Source organism: Ascaphus truei, chromosome 15 (assembly GCF_040206685.1).
Source record: "Ascaphus truei isolate aAscTru1 chromosome 15, aAscTru1.hap1, whole genome shotgun sequence".
Lineage (NCBI taxonomy): Eukaryota > Metazoa > Chordata > Amphibia > Anura > Ascaphidae > Ascaphus > Ascaphus truei.
In genome coordinates this window covers 38,870,728-38,894,900 of record NC_134497.1, presented here as the reverse complement: position 1 = coordinate 38,894,900, position 24,173 = coordinate 38,870,728, and the positions used below count along the sequence as shown (strand labels likewise).

The 24,173-nt window shown below is 60.8% G+C and overlaps 2 protein-coding genes across 2 annotated transcripts in view; both read right to left on the bottom strand.

Annotated features, from left to right (window-relative positions):
• The window catches only part of LOC142466841 (uncharacterized), a 755,003-nt gene that overhangs the window by 194,566 nt on the left and 536,264 nt on the right, over positions 1-24,173 (bottom strand). The gene's annotated exons all lie outside the window — the stretch shown is intronic.
• Positions 1-24,173, bottom strand: part of LOC142466372 (TLD domain-containing protein 2-like) — a 61,963-nt gene that overhangs the window by 6,673 nt on the left and 31,117 nt on the right. The window lies entirely within an intron of this gene.

Here is a 24,173-nt window from a genome sequence, read left to right as displayed (position 1 = left end):
ACACGTGTAATAACAAGGATCACTGTTACTATACATGTAGGCGCACTTTGCAGATGCAGAAATGAACAGAACCAGTAAGCGCAGTCCTTTTATCCGACCACTAGATGGAGCCCATTACATACACTTGTACTGTAGCTCTCGCGCTTATGAACTTACTGTATATATGTACGATACATCCAATATACTGGATACATATACTATATACTCCTTTCACATGTAAGCTCATGGTTCCAATACATTGTCTTTTAACTCTATTTGGCATATATAAATTAATCTAAATTAGACAAGAAAATACACCTAGCCCGAGAGCAAAATAAAGAACACGTGGGTCGGTGACCATATAAACTTGTAATGTTTTTGCATTTCTGTTCTACAAACCTAAATGAATTATCTCCCCCGGCTCCGTTTGCATGAAGACCATATGTATAACCAGAGAGAAACGTTTCCTTTGACTACACTATCTTCTGCTTATCGTGTACAGCAGAAAAACCTATTGATTCCATTTCTGAATATGGAGCGCCCCGACTCATTAGGGGAGGGGAAGCATGACCCATGGCCTGAGGTGCTATGGAGTGATGCATGGAGGGGGGGGGGGGAGGGGATGAGAGAGGGCGGGAGGGGATGAGAGAGGGCGGGAGGGGATGAGAGAGGGCTAGCTTGTTTAAAGCTGCACACCAAGCAATATCCTACGTGTGTTTTTAAAAAAAAATAAACCAGTTCTGTAGTATGAGAACATACTTGTAGCATTTAAAAAAAACAAAAAAAAAAACAACTCTGAATGACATTTTTAATGTATTATAATGTAACAAGCATTTTTTGTTTCTATAGCAACCATTTACAAAGTCACATCCCCTTCCTCTTTTTAAACAAGAGGCTCTAGCACACCCCTTCTTGAGCCCTGCCCTCTCACTAGCAGTGCATCAATTGTATCTAGTGACTGCCTTGTCACATGATCTTACCCACTGAACTTTGCCTCTTTGGGCCTCTTCTGTTGCACTGACAGCCATTTAGTGAACCCCCCAGCCGACTCTTCGCCGATCGATCACAGGAGAATGGATTGATCGGCAATTTAGCTAATTGCTTATCATTGTGTGGATTGTATTGATGCGCATATTGAATGGAGAAAAAAAATGGCAGCTTGGACGGTGCTTTAAGGGGCTGTAGCCTCGGGATTTACTTCTCATCCTCAGATGTCACGGCGCACAGATAGGGTTACCAGGTGTTTGGTTTTGAAACGGACAGACCTGTATTTTGTCACTGCGTCCAGTAAAAAATGAGAGGTAATGCCGGACATGTATGGAGGATGGTGGTGTGAGAGGAGGATTGTGGTGTGAGGGGAGGATGAGGATTGTGGTGTGAGAGAAGGATGGTGGTGTGAGAGAAGGATGAGGATGAGGAGGATGGTGGTTTGAGAGGAGGGTCATGTGAGGAGGATGAGGAGGATGGTGGTGTGAGATGAGGATGAGGATGGTGGTGGTGTGAGATGAGGAGGAGGGTGGTGGTGTGAGATGAGGAGAATTGCGGTGTGAGATGAGGATGAGGAGGATGGTGGTGTGAGAGGAGGGTCATGTGAGGAGGATGAGGAGGGTGGTGGTGTGAGATGAGGATGGTGTGGAGGATGGCGGTTGGAGGAGAATTGTGGTGTGAGATGAGGATGAGGAGAATTGCGGTGTGAGATGAGGATGAGGAGGATGGTGGTGTGAGATGAGGATGAGGAGGATGGTGGTGTGAGATGATGATGAGGAGAATTGCGGTGTGAGATGAGGATGAGGAGAATTGCGGTGTGAGATGAGGATGAGGAGAATTGCGGTGTGAGATGAGGATGAGGAGGATGGTGGTGTGAGATGAGGAGAATTGCGGTGTGAGATGAGGAGGATGGTGGTGTGAGATGAGGATGAGGAGAATTGCTGTGTGAGATGAGGATGAGGAGAATTGCGGAGTGAGATGAGGATGAGGAGGATGGTGGTGTGAGATGAGGATGAGGAGAATTGCGGTGTGAGATGAGGATGAGGAGAATTGCGGTGTGAGATGAGGATGAGGAGAATTGCGGTGTGAGATGAGGATGAGGAGAATTGCGGTGTGAGATGAGGATGAGGAGGATGGTGGTGTGAGATGAGGATGAGGATGGTGAGTAGGATGGCGGTTGGAGGAGAATTGCGGTGTGAGATGAGGATGAGGAGGATGCTGGTGTGAGATGAGGATGAGGAGGATGGTGGTGTGAGATGAGGATGAGGAGGATGGTGGCATGAGATGAGCATGAGGAGGATGGTGGCGTGAGATGAGGATGAGGAGGATGGTGGTGTGAGATGAGGATGAGGAGGATGGTGGTGTGAGATGAGGAGGATGGTGGTATGAGATGAGGATGAGGAGGATGGTGGTGTGAAATGAGGATGAGGAGGATGGTGGTGTGAGATGAGGATGAGTAGGATGGTGGTGTGAGATGAGGAGGATGGTGGTATGAGAGGAGGATGGTGGTATGAGATGAGGATGAGGAGGATGGCGGTGTGAGAGGAGGATGGCGGTGTGAGATGAGGAGTAGTAGTAATAGACTAGTAATGGTGGTGTGAGATGATGATGAGGATGGTGCTGTGAGAGGATGATGGAAGGGATAGGATGAGGGCTGGGGAATGTGGAGAGAGGATGAGGGGATGGGGAGAGAGGATGAGGGGATGGGGAGAGAGGATGGAAGGTGAGAGGATAAAAGGGAGGATGAGGGGGTGAGAGGATGAGGTTAGGGGATGGAGAGGGGTTGTTGCAATCTTGGATGTAACGGGAGAGGAGCATTAAGATCAGTATTGCTCGCCATGTATGGCTGCAGTTATGTTTTATATAAATGATCTGACCGTTACGCCACTTTAAAAAAATGTCACTCCAAGTTTGCACCATTTCATATTCTATTTCGTAAAAAATGCTGAGAAGGCGCCAAGACCCGTCCCCAGAACCCGTCCCCAGACCCGTCCCCAGAACCCGTCCCCAGACCCGTCCCCAGAACCCGTCCCCAGACCCGTCCCCAGACCCGTCCCCAGAACTTGTCACCGAAAGTGAAATGTAGAAAAAAATGACGTACCAATCAGATCATTTATAAATAACACACCTCCCCTCCGACTTTTCCAGCATGTCGCTCCTTTCACCATCGTATCCAGTATTTTTGGAGAAGCCAACTGGCAACCCTAGGCAGGAGGGGGGGGGGTGGGGGGAGAAGAGTAGAGGAAGACTCAGTGTAGGTTCCCTCCCCCCGTGGCAGTGGGAGGTTGAGGAGCGCGGCCCGAGCAGGGCAGAAGGGAAGAGAAGTGAGAGCAGCAGCAAGGCCCTTAAAACTACAACTCCTAGCATCCCCGAAGAGTAAAGGGGTCCTAGCAGGCCCCAGGATTTCTCTGGTCCCAGCAGGTCTCCAGACTGTGGGGGTGCCATCAGGGACCTGCAGGACAGGGGCAGCATCTGCCTCAGGAAGTGGGAGGAGCCAGAAGTCCCCATAAAACAAGGGCCAAGCAGCTTTCTGAGCTTGGGAGTTGCCGGACGAGACTATCCTGAACGAGTGAGGGAGGGGGCCAGTCATGAAGTCCTCTCCCCAGGGTCGTGCGAGATCCTGCCTTGGGAGCGACAAAGTGAGAGTAGGGCCTCCGAGGACAGAGATGATTGGCGAAGGCCTGTTGAGGGTCCAAGCAGGGTGTGGGAAGGCGAGGCGGCCCAACTGGTTGTTGGGGCCTGCAGAATGGTGGAACCATCATGGGCTGGGCAGCTGCCCGGTCTGCTAGTTACAGGGGAGGTGGGGGCAGGGTTAGCGGAAGTGTAATCTTCCCTCCGATAGGTGCTGGCCAAGCTTAATGTTCCAGGACGAGGGGGGGGAACCCGTCTGGGAATATAAGGGTGAGGGCAGCTTGGTTTCCAGTTCATCAAACCGTGATTAGTTCAGTTTCAGGTGTTTTGGGGTCAGGCCCTAGGGTCGGCGGCAGCAGACCGAATGCAGAGCCATCAGTAGCGGCGGTCACAGGGCGTGCAACCCCGGTAGTCTCGGGGAGAGGGTCGGGGGTTCGGCTGTCGCTGGTGTGTCGTCAGGGGCCAGTGTGACTAGTAGAGTAGGTCAAGGGGAGAGCCGTGTAGGGTGGCAGGCGACACCAGTGAACCAAGCGGCGAGTGACAAGGTGGTGTCAGATAGTAGCTATAAGAAGGGGTTACTTATCTCTGACGAGCCCGCTGGGTTATCATTTACCGCAGGCCACTAGACATATGGGCAGGTGAATATGTGGAGATATGGACATTATTACCGGGGTATAAGGATTTGTTGGAGAAGGTGGTTAAGAAAAGGGATAGTGAGGAGAAGTGTAGTGTTTGGCTTGACCGTTATCCGGACAAGATAGTGAATGGGAGGAGTAGGCAGAGGGACTCCCCGAATATTCAGGTCCTGCACGTGGTGGGTTATGATCAGGACCAGGGGTAGTCAGTGGAATTAACAAATGTGATCCATTGGGTTGTGGCCCAATTGATGGTAACATTCTCGGTGTTGATGTGGTCTGAGATGGGGGTCCGGAGGTTCTGGTCTTTAACAGGAGGATGACGTTCACCTCTCTGGGATAATGTTGGTTATTTTATATGGGTTTGCAGGAGGCTACGCTCGCCGTTGGATGGGTGTGGACTGGTCTGTTTTGCCTTTGTGGTTAATTTGGAGAAATGCAAGGGGTCCAAAGGATGCACTCTTGGGTCAGGGCCAGGTGTGGAGAGCTTAGGGGTGTACACCTAAGAGGGACCCCAGGGGGTACAAACCAGGAGTGCTCACTGGGCTATGTAGCGGTGGTCAGCAGAATCAGGGTCACTGGTTGGGGCACTTGCTGACCAGGTAGGTCCAGGAGGTTGCTGTTTATGTTTAATAAAAGGCAGTGACCATTTGTACCCAACCAAGGTGTCTGCATTTATTTGGGTGGGTTATTAAACGGAATGGTCAAGAGTCGAGGGTACAAGGGTCACGATCCCCATTGCCCAGGAAGTATTATGCCACCAGAGCACCTTCAAGTCAGATCTCAACACACGCACACCTAAGGCTAGGTCCCGAGTGGCCGCGACGGCATGCACGGCGCACACAAGGTACGGTCCTCTATGGGGCCGGCCCCAGTATCTGCCTGCGCGCCCCGGCACGATGCGCGACCACCTTTCGTAAAGACAAGGATTGTGTCCTTTCTTGTGGCGACGGAGCGCTGGCCAGGTCACGGCGGCGGTTCAGCCAATGAGAGCGGACCAGCCGCGTGACGTCATGACCGCGCCCTCGCCATGCCCCCCCCCCCTCGTCGTGCGTTGCCAGGAGTCCCCCAGGTCGCGCTGCTGCTGGGAACGAGCGCCGCCAGGCACCCCGCCGCGCGCACTGGGGCCGCATCCTAAGAAGCATTTCAATAGTTTGAACTTAGCACCCCACTCTCCACACCCACTACCAAGGCCAGGCGCTGCATCTCCCCTTTTACCCTGCTGTCTGTAAATCTCCCAACATCCCACTTAGATTGTAAGCTCTGCGGGCAAGGATCCCTTCCCTTATCAGAAGCTTGTATGTTTGATGCATGTATTGCATCATAATTCCCTGTATTTTTTCTAATGTCTATTTTGTAAAGCGCTGAGCACGCGCACGCACGCACGCACACACACACACACACACACACACACACACAGACACACACACACACACAGTGACACACATACACACAGTGACACACACACACACAGTGACACACACACACACACACACAGTGACACACACACACACACACAGTGACACACACACACACAGTGACACACACACACACACAGTGACACACACACACAGTGACACACACACACACAGTGACACACACACACACACACACAGTGACACACACACACACACACACACACACAGTGACACACACACACACACAGTGACACACACACACACAGTGACACACACACACACACACACACACACACACACACACACACACACACACACACACACACACACACACACACACACACACACACACACACACAGTGACACACACACACAGTCACACACACACAGTCACACACACACACACACACAGTCACACACACACAGTCACACACACACACACACACAGTCACACACACACACACACAGTCACACACACACACACACAGTCACACACACACACACACACACACACACACACACACACACACACACACACACACACACACACACACACACACACACACACACACACAGTGACACACATACACACACAGTGACACACACACACACACAGTGACACACACACACAGTGACACACACACACACACACACACACACACACAGTGACACACACACACACACACAGTGACACACACACACAGTGACACACACACACACACACAGTGACACACACACACACACACACACAGTGACACACACACACACACACACAGTGACACACACACACACACAGTGACACACACACACACACACAGTGACACACACACACACACACAGTGACACACACACACACACACACACACACACACACAGTGACACACACACACAGTCACACACACACAGTCACACACACACAGTCACACACACATACACAGTCACACACACTCACACACACACGCACGCACGCACACACACACGCACACGCACACGTACGCACACGTACACACACACACACACACACACACACACACACACACACACACACACAGTCACACGCTTTTAAATAAAATCTTTCGAACCCCAAATGAGCTATGTTCCTGGAGAGGGAATGGAGCCTCGCCCCTTAGCCATTCTCTGATCAGAACACAAATACACTTACTAGACAGGGACCAGTCACTGCGAATAACAGCAGCCCCAGTGTGTCACTCACACGTGCCGCTGTGCTATTTATAGGCCCCAGCAGAGTATTTGTATAGAGGTTGCCAGGGAGTGTGTGCGTATCCTGCCCTGTGCCGGCGTCCCAGCCAATGACAGATTCCCCGCCCGCAGGCCTCATCCAGCCCGCAGGCCTCATCCAGCCCGCAGGCCTCATCCAGCCCGCAGGCCTCAGCGTTTCTTTTCATCTCGCGGGTACATGGAGCTACTTAATGCACCGAACGCCGCGCGTGTGACATAGCTGCGGGGCGCGGCTCCAAATCGTTATGGACCAAGGCAAATAAAAAGAATACATTTGCACTCGGGGGCGGGCAACTCCAGTCCTCAAGGGCCACCAACAGGCCCGGTTAAGGATAGGAGAAAACAAGAAATGCAACAATGTGCAAGTGGTCGGCGCAGAGATACAAACAAATATTAGTGCCTTTTAAATGTGTATATATCTAAATATGACAATTAAATCAAGTGCATAATTAAATAGTGAATAAAGAAGTGAAAATATTAAATAAGGATTGCAGCTCTAAACCCTGCAAATGGACGGTCTCTTGAATCCACTTCAAACGTTGATTCCTCAGAGTACAGGGAGCGCAGGTTCAATGTGATACAGAAGAATATAACATAGTGCAAATAGGGTATAAAATAGTGAGGTGTGTTCATCACTAGGTGCTGCGACTGATCTCTGAAACGCCTGTATTTCATTGACACCACGTGAGTCTCCAATTGACCTAGTGTTGAACACACCTCACTATTTTATACTCTATTAGCACTATGTTATATTCTTCTTCTGTTTCATATTGAACCTGCGCTCCCTGTACTCTGAGGAATCAGGTTAAGGATATCCCTGCTTCAGCACAGGTGGCACAATCAGTCCCTGCTTCAGCACAGGTGGCACAATCAGTCCCTGCTTCAGGACAGGTGGCTCAATCAGTCCCAGCTTCAGCACAGGTGGCCCAATCAGTCCCTGCTTCAGGACAGGTGGCTCAATAAGTCCCAGCTTCAGCACAGGTGGCTCAATAAGTCCCAGCTTCAGCACAGGTGGCTCAATCAGTCCCAGCTTCAGCACAGGTGGCTCAATCAGTGGCTCAGTCTTTGATTGAGCCACCTGTGCTGAAGCAGGGATATCCCTAAAACCTGACCTGTTGGCAGCCCTTGAGGTCTGGAGTTGCCCACCCCTGCACCAGACAGTAACCTGTATCAGACACCCGGCCCTGTTATTACACCGGCTTCCTTCTGCGCACAGATGTACACACAAGCCCTGCACGCTCGGCCATAGCCGCTCCGGTGATGCCCCTGTGAGCGACCAGTCCTGTCCCCCCTCAGAGAGGTGAGGAGCGCGTTTGCAGCAGTGTTAGGCCCTGGAAATGGGGGATACCTTGGCGTGGTTACACTAAGTGACCCTTCCGTATGAGAAGACGGACAAGTAACTAACTCTATCATTGGTCACATTGGGTGAAGCACTGGGGATTTGTGTCTTTCGTTCTATACAGATGTAGCCGACCTTAGTTCTCTCGCTGCTGGGGGGGGGGGATTCTCGGCGGGGGGGCACCACTCCGCCGGACACCCCGGCTCCGCAGACAGCCGCGGCCTTAGTTCCCCTCGGAGATGCTGCGTTGGGCTCTTGGGACAGTAAGTCTGGCTACATGCGTATAGGGAGAGGAGCGCAAACCCCGCCAATAGTGCGGCACCGCTTACATTGGTACAGATCGGAGCGACTGGACCAAGGATTGAATGAATATCGGAGGCTTCTGATCCAGTGATGGGCAAAAAGTATCTTTTTCCTCTGGAAATAATATTTTGGGAACCTAAACAACGAAACATCCGCGCCGAATTCTGCACCAACACTATTAACAGAGGTTTTAGGGGTTACCCCTTGTTCATGATGCACAGTCTACTTTTTTTAACGCCAAGATACAATTCACTTTCAGTACATCCCATTAACATCTGCATGCCCAGCACCGGCCATTTCTGTGCGCCCAGCGCCGGCCGTTTCTGTGCGCCCAGCGCCGGCCGTTTCTGTGCGCCCAGCGCCAGCCATTTCTGTGCGCCCAGCGCCAGCCATTTCTGTGCGCCCAGCGCCGGCCATTTCTGTGCGCCCAGCGCCGGCCGTTTCTGTGCGCCCAGCGCCGGCCATTTCTGTGCTCCCAGCGCCGGCCGTTTCTGTGCCCCCAGCGCCGGCCGTTTCTGTGCGCCCAGCGCCAGCCATTTCTGTGCGCCCAGCGCCGGCCATTTCTGTGCGCCCAGCCCCGGCCATTTCTGTGCTCCCAGCGCCGGCCATTTCTGTGCGCCCAGCCCCGGCCATTTCTGTACGCCCAGCGCCGGCCGTTTCTGTGCGCCCAGCGCCGGCCATTTCTGTGCGCCCAGCCCCGGCCATTTCTGTGCTCCCAGCGCCGGCCATTTCTGTACGCCCAGCGCCGGCCATTTCTGTACGCCCAGCGCCAGCCATTTCTGTGCGCCCAGCGCCGGCCATTTCTGTGCGCCCAGCCCCGGCCATTTCTGTGCTCCCAGCGCCGGCCATTTCTGTACGCCCAGCGCCGGCCATTTCTGTACGCCCAGCGCCGGCCATTTCTGTGCCCCCAGCGCTGGCCGTTTCTGTGCGCCCAGCGCCGGCCGTTTCTGTGCTCCCAGCGCCGGCCATTTCTGTGCTCCCAGCGCCGGCCATTTCTGTGCGCCCAGCGCCGGCCATTTCTGTGCCCCCAGCGCCGGCCATTTCTGTGCGCCCAGCGCCGGCCATTTCTGTGCGCCCAGCGCCGGCCATTTCTGTGCTCCCAGCGCCGGCCATTTCTGTGCCCCCAGCGCCAGCCATTTCTGTGCGCCCAGCGCCAGCCATTTCTGTGCGCCCAGCGCCGGCCATTTCTGTGCTCCCAGCGCCGGCCATTTCTGTGCGCCCAGCCCCGGCCATTTCTGTACGCCCAGCGCCGGCCGTTTCTGTGCGCCCAGCGCCGGCCATTTCTGTGCGCCCAGCCCCGGCCATTTCTGTGCTCCCAGCGCCGGCCATTTCTGTACGCCCAGCGCCGGCCGTTTCTGTGCGCCCAGCGCCGGCCGTTTCTGTGCGCCCAGCGCCGGCCGTTTCTGTGCGCCCAGCGCCGGCCGTTTCTGTGCGCCCAGCGCCGGCCGTTTCTGTACGCCCAGCGCCAGCCGTTTCTGTGCGCCCAGCGCCGGCCATTTCTGTGCTCCCAGCGCCGGCCATTTCTGTGCTCCCAGCGCCGGCCATTTCTGTGCCCCCAGCGCCGGCCGTTTCTGTGCGCCCAGCGCCGGCCATTTCTGTGCTCCCAGCCCCGGCCATTTCTGTGCTCCCAGCGCCGGCCATTTCTGTACGCCCAGCGCCGGCCATTTCTGTACGCCCAGCGCCGGCCATTTCTGTGCTCCCAGCGCTGGCCTTTTCTGTGCGCCCAGCGCCGGATCTTTCTGTGCGCCCAGCGCCGGCCATTTCTGTGCCCCCAGCGCCGGCCATTTCTGTGCGCCCAGCGCCGGCCGTTTCTGTGCGCCCAGCGCCGGCCATTTCTGTGCTCCCAGCGCCGGCCATTTCTGTGCCCCCAGCGCCAGCCATTTCTGTGCGCCCAGCGCCAGCCATTTCTGTGCCCCCAGCGCCGGCCATATCTGTGCGCCCAGCGCCGGCCATTTCTGTACGCCCAGCGCCGGCCATTTCTGTGCCCCCAGCGCCGGCCATTTCTGTGCCCCCAGCGCCGGCCATTTCTGTGCGCCCAGCGCCGGCCATTTCTGTGCGCCCAGCGCCGGCCGTTTCTGTGCCCCCAGCGCCGGCCATTTCTGTGCGCCCAGCGCCAGCCATTTCTGTGCCCCCAGCGCCGGCCATATCTGTGCGCCCAGCGCCGGCCATTTCTGTACGCCCAGCGCCGGCCATTTCTGTGCGCCCAGCGCCGGCCATTTCTGTGCGCCCAGCGCCGGCCATTTCTGTGCGCCCAGCGCCGGCCATTTCTGTGCTCCCACGCCGGCCATTTCTGTGCGCCCAGCGCCGGCCATTTCTGTACGCCCAGCGCCGGCCATTTCTGTACGCCCAGCGCCGGCCATTTCTGTGCGCCCAGCGCCGGCCATTTCTGTGCGCCCAGCGCCGGCCATTTCTGTACGCCCAGCGCCGGCCATTTCTGTGCTCCCAGCGCCGGATGTTTCTGTGCGCCCAGCGCCGGCCTTTTCTGTGCGCCCAGCGCCGGATGTTTCTGTGCGCCCAGCGCCGGCCATTTCTGTGCCCCCAGCGCCGGCCATTTCTGTGCGCCCAGCGCCGGCCATTTCTGTGCTCCCAGCGCCGGCCATTTCTGTGCCCCCAGCGCCGGCCATTTCTGTGCGCCCAGCGCCGGCCATTTCTGTGCGCCCAGCGCCGGCCGTTTCTGTGCCCCCAGCGCCGGCCATTTCTGTGCGCCCAGCGCCAGCCATTTCTGTGCCCCCAGCGCCGGCCATATCTGTGCGCCCAGCGCCGGCCATTTCTGTACGCCCAGCGCCGGCCATTTCTGTGCCCCCAGCGCCGGCCATTTCTGTGCCCCCAGCGCCGGCCATTTCTGTGCTCCCAGCGCCGGCCATTTCTGTGCGCCCAGCGCCGGCCATTTCTGTGCCCCCAGCGCCGGCCATTTCTGTGCTCCCAGCGCCGGCCATTTCTGTGCGCCCAGCGCCGGCCATTTCTGTGCTCCCAGCGCCGGCCATTTCTGTGCCCCCAGCGCCGGCCATTTCTGTGCGCCCAGCGCCAGCCATTTCTGTGCCCCCAGCGCCGGCCATATCTGTGCGCCCAGCGCCGGCCATTTCTGTACGCCCAGCGCCGGCCATTTCTGTGCGCCCAGCGCCGGCCATTTCTGTGCGCCCAGCGCCGGCCATTTCTGTGCGCCCAGCGCCGGCCATTTCTGTGCTCCCACGCCGGCCATTTCTGTGCGCCCAGCGCCGGCCATTTCTGTACGCCCAGCGCCGGCCATTTCTGTACGCCCAGCGCCGGCCATTTCTGTGCGCCCAGCGCCGGCCATTTCTGTGCGCCCAGCGCCGGCCATTTCTGTACGCCCAGCGCCGGCCATTTCTGTGCTCCCAGCGCCGGATGTTTCTGTGCGCCCAGCGCCGGCCTTTTCTGTGCGCCCAGCGCCGGATGTTTCTGTGCGCCCAGCGCCGGCCATTTCTGTGCCCCCAGCGCCGGCCATTTCTGTGCGCCCAGCGCCGGCCATTTCTGTGCTCCCAGCGCCGGCCATTTCTGTGCCCCCAGCGCCGGCCATTTCTGTGCTCCCAGCGCCGGCCATTTCTGTGCGCCCAGCGCCGGCCATTTCTGTGCCCCCAGCGCCGGCCATTTCTGTGCTCCCAGCGCCGGCCATTTCTGTGCTCCCAGCGCCGGCCATTTCTGTGCTCCCAGCGCCGGCCATTTCTGTGCGCCCAGCGCCGGCCATTTCTGTGCGCCCAGCGCCGGCCATTTCTGTGCTCCCAGCGCCGGCCATTTCTGTGCGCCCAGCGCCGGCCATTTCTGTGCTCCCAGCGCCGGCCATTTCTGTGCCCCCAGCGCCGGCCATTTCTGTGCGCCCAGCGCCAGCCATTTCTGTGCCCCCAGCGCCGGCCATATCTGTGCGCCCAGCGCCGGCCATTTCTGTGCGCCCAGCGCCGGCCATTTCTGTGCGCCCAGCGCCGGCCATTTCTGTGCGCCCAGCGCCGGCCATTTCTGTGCGCCCAGCGCCGGCCATTTCTGTGCTCCCACGCCGGCCATTTCTGTGCGCCCAGCGCCGGCCATTTCTGTACGCCCAGCGCCGGCCATTTCTGTATGCCCAGCGCCGGCCATTTCTGTGCGCCCAGCGCCGGCCATTTCTGTGCGCCCAGCGCCGGCCATTTCTGTACGCCCAGCGCCGGCCATTTCTGTGCTCCCAGCGCCGGATGTTTCTGTGCGCCCAGCGCCGGCCTTTTCTGTGCGCCCAGCGCCGGATGTTTCTGTGCGCCCAGCGCCGGCCATTTCTGTGCCCCCAGCGCCGGCCATTTCTGTGCGCCCAGCGCCGGCCATTTCTGTGCTCCCAGCGCCGGCCATTTCTGTGCCCCCAGCGCCGGCCATTTCTGTGCGCCCAGCGCCGGCCATTTCTGTGCGCCCAGCGCCGGCCGTTTCTGTGCCCCCAGCGCCGGCCATTTCTGTGCGCCCAGCGCCAGCCATTTCTGTGCCCCCAGCGCCGGCCATATCTGTGCGCCCAGCGCCGGCCATTTCTGTACGCCCAGCGCCGGCCATTTCTGTGCCCCCAGCGCCGGCCATTTCTGTGCCCCCAGCGCCGGCCATTTCTGTGCTCCCAGCGCCGGCCATTTCTGTGCGCCCAGCGCCGGCCATTTCTGTGCCCCCAGCGCCGGCCATTTCTGTGCTCCCAGCGCCGGCCATTTCTGTGCTCCCAGCGCCGGCCATTTCTGTGCTCCCAGCGCCGGCCATTTCTGTGCGCCCAGCGCCGGCCATTTCTGTGCGCCCAGCGCCGGCCATTTCTGTGCTCCCAGCGCCGGCCATTTCTGTGCTCCCAGCGCCGGCCATTTCTGTGCGCCCAGCGCCGGCCATTTCTGTGCTCCCAGCGCCGGCCATTTCTGTGCTCCCAGCGCCGGCCATTTCTGTGCTCCCTGCGCCGGCCATTTCTGTGCTCCCAGCGCCGGCCATTTCTGTGCTCCCAGCGCCGGCCATTTCTGTGCTCCCAGCGCCGGCCATTTCTGTGCGCCCAGCGCCGGCCATTTCTGTGCGCCCAGCGCCGGCCATTTCTGTGCTTCCAGCGCCGGCCATTTCTGTGCTCCCAGCGCCGGCCATTTCTGTGCGCCCAGCGCCGGCCATTTCTGTGCTCCCAGCGCCGGCCATTTCTGTGCTCCCAGCGCCGGCCATTTCTGTGCTCCCAGCGCCGGCCATTTCTGTGCGCCCAGCGCCGGCCGTTTCTGTGCGCCCAGCGCCGGCCGTTTCTGTGCGCCCAGCGCCGGCCGTTTCTGTGCGCCCAGCGCCGGCCGTTTCTGTACGCCCAGCGCCAGCCGTTTCTGTGCGCCCAGCGCCGGCCATTTCTGTGCTCCCAGCGCCGGCCATTTCTGTGCTCCCAGCGCCGGCCATTTCTGTGCCCCCAGCGCCGGCCGTTTCTGTGCGCCCAGCGCCGGCCATTTCTGTGCTCCCAGCCCCGGCCATTTCTGTGCTCCCAGCGCCGGCCATTTCTGTACGCCCAGCGCCGGCCATTTCTGTACGCCCAGCGCCGGCCATTTCTGTGCTCCCAGCGCTGGCCTTTTCTGTGCGCCCAGCGCCGGATCTTTCTGTGCGCCCAGCGCCGGCCATTTCTGTGCCCCCAGCGCCGGCCATTTCTGTGCGCCCAGCGCCGGCCGTTTCTGTGCGCCCAGCGCCGGCCATTTCTGTGCTCCCAGCGCCGGCCATTTCTGTGCCCCCAGCGCCAGCCATTTCTGTGCGCCCAGCGCCAGCCATTTCTGTGCCCCCAGCGCCGGCCATATCTGTGCGCCCAGCGCCGGCCATTTCTGTACGCCCAGCGCCGGCCATTTCTGTGCCCCCAGCGCCGGCCATTTCTGTGCCCCCAGCGCCGGCCATTTCTGTGCGCCCAGCGCCGGCCATTTCTGTGCGCCCAGCGCCGGCCGTTTCTGTGCCCCCAGCGCCGGCCATTTCTGTGCGCCCAGCGCCAGCCATTTCTGTGCCCCCAGCGCCGGCCATATCTGTGCGCCCAGCGCCGGCCATTTCTGTACGCCCAGCGCCGGCCATTTCTGTGCGCCCAGCGCCGGCCATTTCTGTGCGCCCAGCGCCGGCCATTTCTGTGCGCCCAGCGCCGGCCATTTCTGTGCTCCCACGCCGGCCATTTCTGTGCGCCCAGCGCCGGCCATTTCTGTACGCCCAGCGCCGGCCATTTCTGTACGCCCAGCGCCGGCCATTTCTGTGCGCCCAGCGCCGGCCATTTCTGTGCGCCCAGCGCCGGCCATTTCTGTACGCCCAGCGCCGGCCATTTCTGTGCTCCCAGCGCCGGATGTTTCTGTGCGCCCAGCGCCGGCCTTTTCTGTGCGCCCAGCGCCGGATGTTTCTGTGCGCCCAGCGCCGGCCATTTCTGTGCCCCCAGCGCCGGCCATTTCTGTGCGCCCAGCGCCGGCCATTTCTGTGCTCCCAGCGCCGGCCATTTCTGTGCCCCCAGCGCCGGCCATTTCTGTGCGCCCAGCGCCGGCCATTTCTGTGCGCCCAGCGCCGGCCGTTTCTGTGCCCCCAGCGCCGGCCATTTCTGTGCGCCCAGCGCCAGCCATTTCTGTGCCCCCAGCGCCGGCCATATCTGTGCGCCCAGCGCCGGCCATTTCTGTACGCCCAGCGCCGGCCATTTCTGTGCTCCCAGCGCCGGCCATTTCTGTGCTCCCTGCGCCGGCCATTTCTGTGCTCCCAGCGCCGGCCATTTCTGTGCTCCCAGCGCCGGCCATTTCTGTGCTCCCAGCGCCGGCCATTTCTGTGCGCCCAGCGCCGGCCATTTCTGTGCGCCCAGCGCCGGCCATTTCTGTGCTCCCAGCGCCGGCCATTTCTGTGCTCCCAGCGCCGGCCATTTCTGTGCGCCCAGCGCCGGCCATTTCTGTGCTCCCAGCGCCGGCCATTTCTGTGCTCCCAGCGCCGGCCTTTCTGTGCTCCCAGCGCCGGCCGTTTCTGTGCGCCCAGCGCCGGCCGTTTCTGTGCGCCCAGCGCCGGCCGTTTCTGTGCGCCCAGCGCCGGCCGTTTCTGTGCGCCCAGCGCCGGCCGTTTCTGTACGCCCAGCGCCAGCCGTTTCTGTGCGCCCAGCGCCAGCCGTTTCTGTACGCCCAGCGCCGGCCATTTCTGTGCTCCCAGCGCCGGCCATTTCTGTACGCCCAGCGCCGGCCGTTTTTGTGCGCCCAGCGCCGGCCATTTCTGTACGCCCAGCGCCGGCCATTTCTGTGCTCCCAGCGCCGGCCATTTCTGTGCCCCCAGCGCCGGCCATTTCTGTACGCCCAGCGCCGGCCATTTCTGTGCCCCCAGCGCCGGCCATTTCTGTGCCCCCAGCGCCGGCCATTTCTGTGCTCCCAGCGCCGGCCATTTCTGTGCGCCCAGCGCCGGCCATTTCTGTGCCCCCAGCGCCGGCCATTTCTGTGCTCCCAGCGCCGGCCATTTCTGTGCTCCCAGCGCCGGCCATTTCTGTGCTCCCAGCGCCGGCCATTTCTGTGCGCCCAGCGCCGGCCATTTCTGTGCTCCCAGCGCCGGCCATTTCTGTGCTCCCAGCGCCGGCCATTTCTGTGCGCCCAGCGCCGGCCATTTCTGTGCTCCCAGCGCCGGCCATTTCTGTGCTCCCAGCGCCGGCCATTTCTGTGCCCCCAGCGCCGGCCATTTCTGTGCTCCCAGCGCCGGCCATTTCTGTGCGCCCAGCGCCGGCCGTTTCTGTGCGCCCAGCGCCGGCCGTTTCTGTGCGCCCAGCGCCGGCCGTTTCTGTGCCCCCAGCGCCGGCCATTTCTGTGCCCCCAGCGCCGGCCATTTCTGTGCTCCCAGCGCCGGCCATTTCTGTGCTCCCAGCGCCGGCCATTTCTGTGCTCCCAGCGCCGGCCATTTCTGTGCGCCCAGCGCCGGCCGTTTCTGTGCCCCCAGCGCCGGCCATTTCTGTGCGCCCAGCGCCAGCCATTTCTGTGCCCCCAGCGCCGGCCATATCTGTGCGCCCAGCGCCGGCCATTTCTGTACGCCCAGCGCCGGCCATTTCTGTGCGCCCAGCGCCGGCCATTTCTGTGCGCCCAGCGCCGGCCATTTCTGTGCGCCCAGCGCCGGCCATTTCTGTGCTCTCACGCCGGCCATTTCTGTGCGCCCAGCGCCGGCCATTTCTGTACGCCCAGCGCCGGCCATTTCTGTACGCCCAGCGCCGGCCATTTCTGTGCGCCCAGCGCCGGCCATTTCTGTGCGCCCAGCGCCGGCCATTTCTGTACGCCCAGCGCCGGCCATTTCTGTGCTCCCAGCGCCGGATGTTTCTGTGCGCCCAGCGCCGGCCTTTTCTGTGCGCCCAGCGCCGGATGTTTCTGTGCGCCCAGCGCCGGCCATTTCTGTGCCCCCAGCGCCGGCCATTTCTGTGCGCCCAGCGCCGGCCATTTCTGTGCTCCCAGCGCCGGCCATTTCTGTGCCTCCAGCGCCGGCCATTTCTGTGCGCCCAGCGCCGGCCGTTTCTGTGCCCCCAGCGCCGGCCATTTCTGTGCGCCCAGCGCCAGCCATTTCTGTGCCCCCAGCGCCGGCCATATCTGTGCGCCCAGCGCCGGCCATTTCTGTACGCCCAGCGCCGGCCATTTCTGTGCCCCCAGCGCCGGCCATTTCTGTGCCCCCAGCGCCGGCCATTTCTGTGCGCCCAGCGCCGGCCATTTCTGTGCCCCCAGCGCCGGCCATTTCTGTGCTCCCAGCGCCGGCCATTTCTGTGCTCCCAGCGCCGGCCATTTCTGTGCGCCCAGCGCCAGCCATTTCTGTGCCCCCAGCGCCGGCCATATCTGTGCGCCCAGCGCCGGCCATTTCTGTACGCCCAGCGCCGGCCATTTCTGTGCTCCCAGCGCCGGCCATTTCTGTGCTCCCAGCGCCGCCCATTTCTGTGCTCCCAGCGCCGGCCATTTCTGTGCGCCCAGCGCCGGCCATTTCTGTGCGCCCAGCGCCGGCCGTTTCTGTGCCCCCAGCGCCGGCCATTTCTGTGCGCCCAGCGCCAGCCATTTCTGTGCCCCCAGCGCCAGCCATTTCTGTGCCCCCAGCGCCGGCCATATCTGTGCGCCCAGCGCCGGCCATTTCTGTACGCCCAGCGCCGGCCATTTCTGTGCGCCCAGCGCCGGCCATTTCTGTGCCCCCAGCGCCGGCCATTTCTGTGCCCCCAGCGCCGGCCATTTCTGTGCCCCCAGCGCCGGCCATTTCTGTGCCCCCAGCGCCGGCCATTTCTGTGCGCCCAGCGCCGGCCATTTCTGTGCGCCCAGCGCCGGCCGTTTCTGTGCCCCCAGCGCCGGCCATTTCTGTGCGCCCAGCGCCAGCCATTTCTGTGCCCCCAGCGCCGGCCATATCTGTGCGCCCAGCGCCGGCCATTTCTGTACGCCCAGCGCCGGCCATTTCTGTGCCCCCAGCGCCGGCCATTTCTGTGCCCCCAGCGCCGGCCATTTCTGTGCTCCCAGCGCCGGCCATTTCTGTGCGCCCAGCGCCGGCCATTTCTGTGCCCCCAGCGCCGGCCATTTCTGTGCTCCCAGCGCCGGCCATTTCTGTGCTCCCAGCGCCGGCCATTTCTGTGCTCCCAGCGCCGGCCATTTCTGTGCGCCCAGCGCCGGCCATTTCTGTGCTCCCAGCGCCGGCCATTTCTGTGCTCCCAGCGCCGGCCATTTCTGTGCGCCCAGCGCCGGCCATTTCTGTGCTCCCAGCGCCGGCCATTTCTGTGCTCCCAGCGCCGGCCATTTCTGTGCCCCCAGCGCCGGCCATTTCTGTGCTCCCAGCGCCGGCCATTTCTGTGCGCCCAGCGCCGGCCGTTTCTGTGCGCCCAGCGCCGGCCGTTTCTGTGCCCCCAGCGCCGGCCGTTTCTGTGCGCCCAGCGCCGGCCATTTCTGTGCGCCCAGCGCCAGCCATTTCTGTGCCCCCAGCGCCGGCCATATCTGTGCGCCCAGCGCCGGCCATTTCTGTACGCCCAGCGCCGGCCATTTCTGTGCGCCCAGCGCCAGCCATTTCTGTGCCCCCAGCGCCGGCCATTTCTGTACGCCCAGCGCCGGCCATTTCTGTGCGCCCAGCGCCGGCCATTTCTGTACGCCCAGCGCCGGCCATTTCTGTGCTCCCAGCGCCGGCCATTTCTGTGCCCCCAGCGCCGGCCATTTCTGTACGCCCAGCGCCGGCCATTTCTGTACGCCCAGCGCCGGCCATTTCTGTGCGCCCAGCGCCGGCCATTTCTGTGCCCCCAGCGCCAGCCATTTCTGTACGCCCAGCGCCGGCCATTTCTGTGCGCCCAGCGCCGGCCATTTCTGTGCCCCCAGCGCCAGCCATTTCTGTACGCCCAGCGCCGGCCATTTCTGTGCGCCCAGCGCCAGCCATTTCTGTGCCCCCAGCGCCGGCCATTTCTGTGCGCCCAGCGCCGGCCGTTTCTGTGCTTCCAGCGCCGGCCGTTTCTGTGCTCCCAGCGCCGGCCATTTCTGTACGCCCAGCGCCGGCCATTTCTGTACGCCCAGCGCCGGCCATTTCTGTGCTCCCAGCGCCGGCCATTTCTGTACGCCCAGCGCCGGCCATTTCTGTGCGCCCAGCGCCGGCCATTTCTGTACGCCCAGCGCCGGCCATTTCTGTGCTCCCAGCGCCGGCCATTTCTGTGCCCCCAGCGCCGGCCATTTCTGTACGCCCAGCGCCGGCCATTTCTGTACGCCCAGCGCCGGCCATTTCTGTGCGCCCAGCGCCGGCCATTTCTGTGCCCCCAGCGCCAGCCATTTCTGTACGCCCAGCGCCGGCCATTTCTGTGCGCCCAGCGCCAGCCATTTCTGTGCCCCCAGCGCCGGCCATTTCTGTGCTCCCAGCGCCGGCCATTTCTGTGCGCCCAGCGCCGGCCATTTCTGTACGCCCAGCGCCGGCCATTTCTGTACGCCCAGCGCCGGCCATTTCTGTGCGCCCAGCGCCGGCCGTTTCTGTGCGCCCAGCGCCGGCCATTTCTGTGCTCCCAGCGCCGGCCATTTCTGTACGCCCAGCGCCGGCCATTTCTGTACGCCCAGCGCCGGCCATTTCTGTGCCCCCAGCGCCGGCCATATCTGTGCGCCCAGCGCCGGCCATTTCTGTGCTCCCAGCGCCGGCCATTTCTGTACGCCCAGCGCCGGCCATTTCTGTGCGCCCAGCGCCGGCCGTTTCTGTGCTCCCAGCGCCGGCCATTTCTGTGCTCCCAGCGCCGGCCATTTCTGTGCTCCCAGCGCTGGCCGTTTCTGTGCGCCCAGCGCCGGCCGTTTCTGTGCTCCCAGCGCCGGCCATTTCTGTGCCCCCAGCGCCGGCCATTTCTGTGCGCCCAGCGCCGGCCGTTTCTGTGCGCCCAGCGCCGGCCGTTTCTGTGCGCCCAGCGCCGGCCGTTTCTGTGCGCCCAGCGCCGGCCGTTTCTGTACGCCCAGCGCCGGCCGTTTCTGTGCGCCCAGCGCCGGCCGTTTCTGTGCCCCCAGTGCCGGCCGTTTCTGTGCGCCCAGCGCCGGCCGTTTCTGTGCGCCCAGCGCCGGCCGTTTCTGTACGCCCAGCGCCGGCCGTTTCTGTGCGCCCAGCGCCGGCCGTTTCTGTGCCCCCAGTGCCGGCCATTTCTGTGCGCCCAGCGCCGGCCATTTCTGTACGCCCAGCGCCGGCCATTTCTGTGCTCCCAGCGCCGGCCATTTCTGTGCCCCCAGCGCCGGCCATTTCTGTACGCCCAGCGCCGGCCATTTCTGTACGCCCAGCGCCGGCCATTTCTGTGCGCCCAGCGCCGGCCATTTCTGTGCCCCCAGCGCCAGCCATTTCTGTACGCCCAGCGCCGGCCATTTCTGTGCGCCCAGCGCCAGCCATTTCTGTGCCCCCAGCGCCGGCCATTTCTGTGCGCCCAAGCGCCGGCCGTTTCTGTGCTTCCAGCGCCGGCCGTTTCTGTGCTCCCAGCGCCGGCCATTTCTGTACGCCCAGCGCCGGCCATTTCTGTACGCCCAGCGCCGGCCATTTCTGTGCTCCCAGCGCCGGCCATTTCTGTACGCCCAGCGCCGGCCGTTTCTGTGCTCCCAGCGCCGGCCATTTCTGTGCCCCCAGCGCCGGCCGTTTCTGTGCGCCCAGCGCCGGCCGTTTCTGTGCGCCCAGCGCCGGCCGTTTCTGTGCGCCCAGCGCCGGCCGTTTCTGTACGCCCAGCGCCGGCCGTTTCTGTGCGCCCAGCGCCGGCCGTTTCTGTGCCCCCCAGTGCCGGCCGTTTCTGTGCGCCCAGCGCCGGCCGTTTCTGTACGCCCAGCGCCGGCCTTTTTCTGTACGCCCAGCGCCGGCCATTTCTGTGCGCCCAGCGCCGGCCATTTCTGTACGCCCAGCGCCGGCCATTTCTGTGCTCCCAGCGCCGGCCATTTCTGTGCCCCCAGCGCCGGCCATTTCTGTACGCCCAGCGCCGGCCATTTCTGTACGCCCAGCGCCGGCCATTTCTGTGCGCCCAGCGCCGGCCATTTCTGTGCCCCCCAGCGCCAGCCATTTCTGTACGCCCAGCGCCGGCCATTTCTGTGCGCCCAGCGCCAGCCATTTCTGTGCCCCCAGCGCCGGCCATTTCTGTGCGCCCAGCGCCGGCCGTTTCTGTGCTTCCAGCGCCGGCCGTTTCTGTGCTCCCAGCGCCGGCCATTTCTGTACGCCCAGCGCCGGCCATTTCTGTACGCCCAGCGCCGGCCATTTCTGTGCTCCCAGCGCCGGCCATTTCTGTACGCCCAGCGCCGGCCATTTCTGTGCGCCCAGCGCCGGCCATTTCTGTACGCCCAGCGCCGGCCATTTCTGTGCTCCCAGCGCCGGCCATTTCTGTGCCCCCAGCGCCGGCCATTTCTGTACGCCCAGCGCCGGCCATTTCTGTACGCCCAGCGCCGGCCATTTCTGTGCGCCCAGCGCCGGCCATTTCTGTGCCCCCAGCGCCGGCCGTTTCTGTGCCCCCAGCGCCGGCCGTTTCTGTGCGCCCAGCGCCGGCCGTTTCTGTACGCCCAGCGCCGGCCGTTTCTGTGCGCCCAGCGCCGGCCGTTTCTGTGCGCCCAGCGCCGGCCATTTCTGTGCGCCAAAATATTTGAATAAAACCATTTTTTATGCTTAAGGAGCACATTGATAGTGCAAGCGTAATAACGTTCGGGATGTTCCTGCTTCCATATTACACCACAAATGACATGTGCGTGGCTTAATACAAAGTCCCGAATGGGTCACGCAGAGTCATTTTTTTATAGCTTCCACAATTTCATTTAAACATCAATCTCGCTGCAGCTTGAGCCTCCTTAGCTTAACCCAGGGGCGGCCAACTCCAGTCCTGAAGGGCCACCAACATGCCATGTATCAGGGGAATCCCTGCTTCAGCACAGGTGGCTCAGTCTTTATCTGCACCACCTGTGCTGAAGCAGGGATATCCTCAAACCTTGACCTCTCAGCAGCCCTTGAGGACTGGAGTTGGCCACTGCTGGGTTAACCCTGTAACCCCCTTGATAGGAGACAGCTGTGTACGATGCCCCCTGGATTACTCTCTCCTGCATGTGTTGCTGTTATAAGAAAATGACTAAAAGAGGCAACCGGATCAGGACTAGAACACCCATGTGCCTCTGTGACCAATCAGGGTAAAGGATCAGAGGTTGGGGCACCAAGGGATGCTGGGAAAGGAAAGGACATGAGGAGATAGCGACAAAGGCCCCGGGGAAAAACAGCTCTGTCTCAGGGAGCCGCTACAGACTGACAAATTCCAGGACTGGTCGGTGGTGATCCTGAGGCCGTCCACATTCTGCCCTTGATAGCGGATGCTGGGTGGAGAGCGTGCAGAGTGATCCCCAAAACAGGAGGCCCCGCAGAGCAACCCCAGGAAAGCAGCAGGAGGATCCCCAACAGGAGACAAATAAAGGGAACCGAAGCATTCGCGAAGTGCCGGCCTGTCAGGCAAATACAGTAAATAAGACTATCAAATCTACGTAAGTACCAGCACTCCCTGTCTAATGGCTAAATGATGAAAACAGTTGTAATGCAGAATAAACATTTAATAATAAAACGAACCAGAAATAAATCAAATGTGTTTGCAGAAACCAGTATCATAAATGGGCATGTCACAAAGTGAGGGGTGGGGGGGGGGAAGGGGAAAAAACATGAAATACAAGGAATATACACAAAAAACGGAGAACGGAAAGTATGCTAGGGGGGCGACGTCTCGAGGGACTATGCGTGACGTCATTCACAGGACACTGCGGATCGGCGGCCAGAGCTACTACATATAACAGCTGAGACTGCTATCTCACTCCTCAGCACTCCACACGAGCACAAGGAGCAGAGCCACAGAGGGTGTGATTACTGTCTTCATTTGCTATTCCCATTAACCTTTCATTGACTGTGCTTGCTATCTATTTTCAGGGGTGTCTGATTTGACCAGTTATAGGGGAAGGGAGGCTTAGGGAAGTACCTCTGGGTCCTTTTGGACCAGGGGGAATGGGCCAGATGAAGAGGTAGTCCCTCGAAACGTCGCCCCCCTAGCATACTTTCCGTTTTCCCGGTTTTTGTGTATATTCCTTGTGTTTCATGTTTTTTCCCCTTTTCCTTCCCCCCCCCCTCCCCACCCCTCACTTTGTGACATGCCCATTTGTGATACTGGTTTCTGCAAACACATTTGATTTATTTCTGGTTCGTTTTATTATTAAATGTTTATTCTGCATTACAACTATTTTCATCATTTAGCCATTAGACAGTGAGTGCTGGTACTTACATAAATTTGTTAGTACTATACAGGGGAATAAGGGTCCCCTTTTGTTCCGTGCACCCTGCAATTGCATAAATTTAACACTATCAGAGTGCTGTCTATCGTCCCCTTTTACCAACAGTAATTTTTACCAACAGTAAATAAGAGCTCCAACAGGGTGCCGGCACCATTACACGGGCCTTTATACCCAGGATTGGGCAGACTAAGCCACAGAGCGCGACATACACCTGGGCTGGGCTTATCGGGGGAGTGTTGTGTTCCTGTGCTGATGCATGTAATGATCGTGTGACATATCATTTAGAAATAAAAGACTCAGGCCCCCACCCCAGCAACAGGTATCAGTCTGGGACGAAGAAACAAAGGGGGGTTACAACTCTTTGAGTTGCTGAAGGGCCGCTGGGCCAGAGTGCCACGGCCCCTCACTGATAACAGATAACGAGCCCTTCCCCCTTCCGTTCCTCGGTGTAGATCTCGTCCTGCGCTCCTGACTCCCCCCCCCTCCCCCCCGGAGCAAAACGAGCATCGTCTTGTTGTGACGCAGCTACTACATCACGGGGCAAACCTGTGTGCCAGACACAAGGGCGTAGCGGCTACGTCTCCGCGCACCCAAAGGCTTAAGAGAGTACAGAGGCAGCCCACCATTTCTGTGCTCCCAGCGCCGGCCATTTCTGTACGCCCAGCGCCGGCCATTTCTGTACGCCCAGCGCCGGCCATTTCTGTGCCCCCAGCGCCGGCCATATCTGTGCGCCCAGCGCCGGCCATTTCTGTGCTCCCAGCGCCGGCCATTTCTGTACGCCCAGCGCCGGCCATTTCTGTGCGCCCAGCGCCGGCCGTTTCTGTGCTCCCAGCGCCGGCCATTTCTGTGCTCCCAGCGCCGGCCATTTCTGTGCTCCCAGCGCCGGCCGTTTCTGTGCGCCCAGCGCCGGCCGTTTCTGTGCTCCCAGCGCCGGCCATTTCTGTGCCCCCAGCGCCGGCCATTTCTGTGCGCCCAGCGCCGGCCA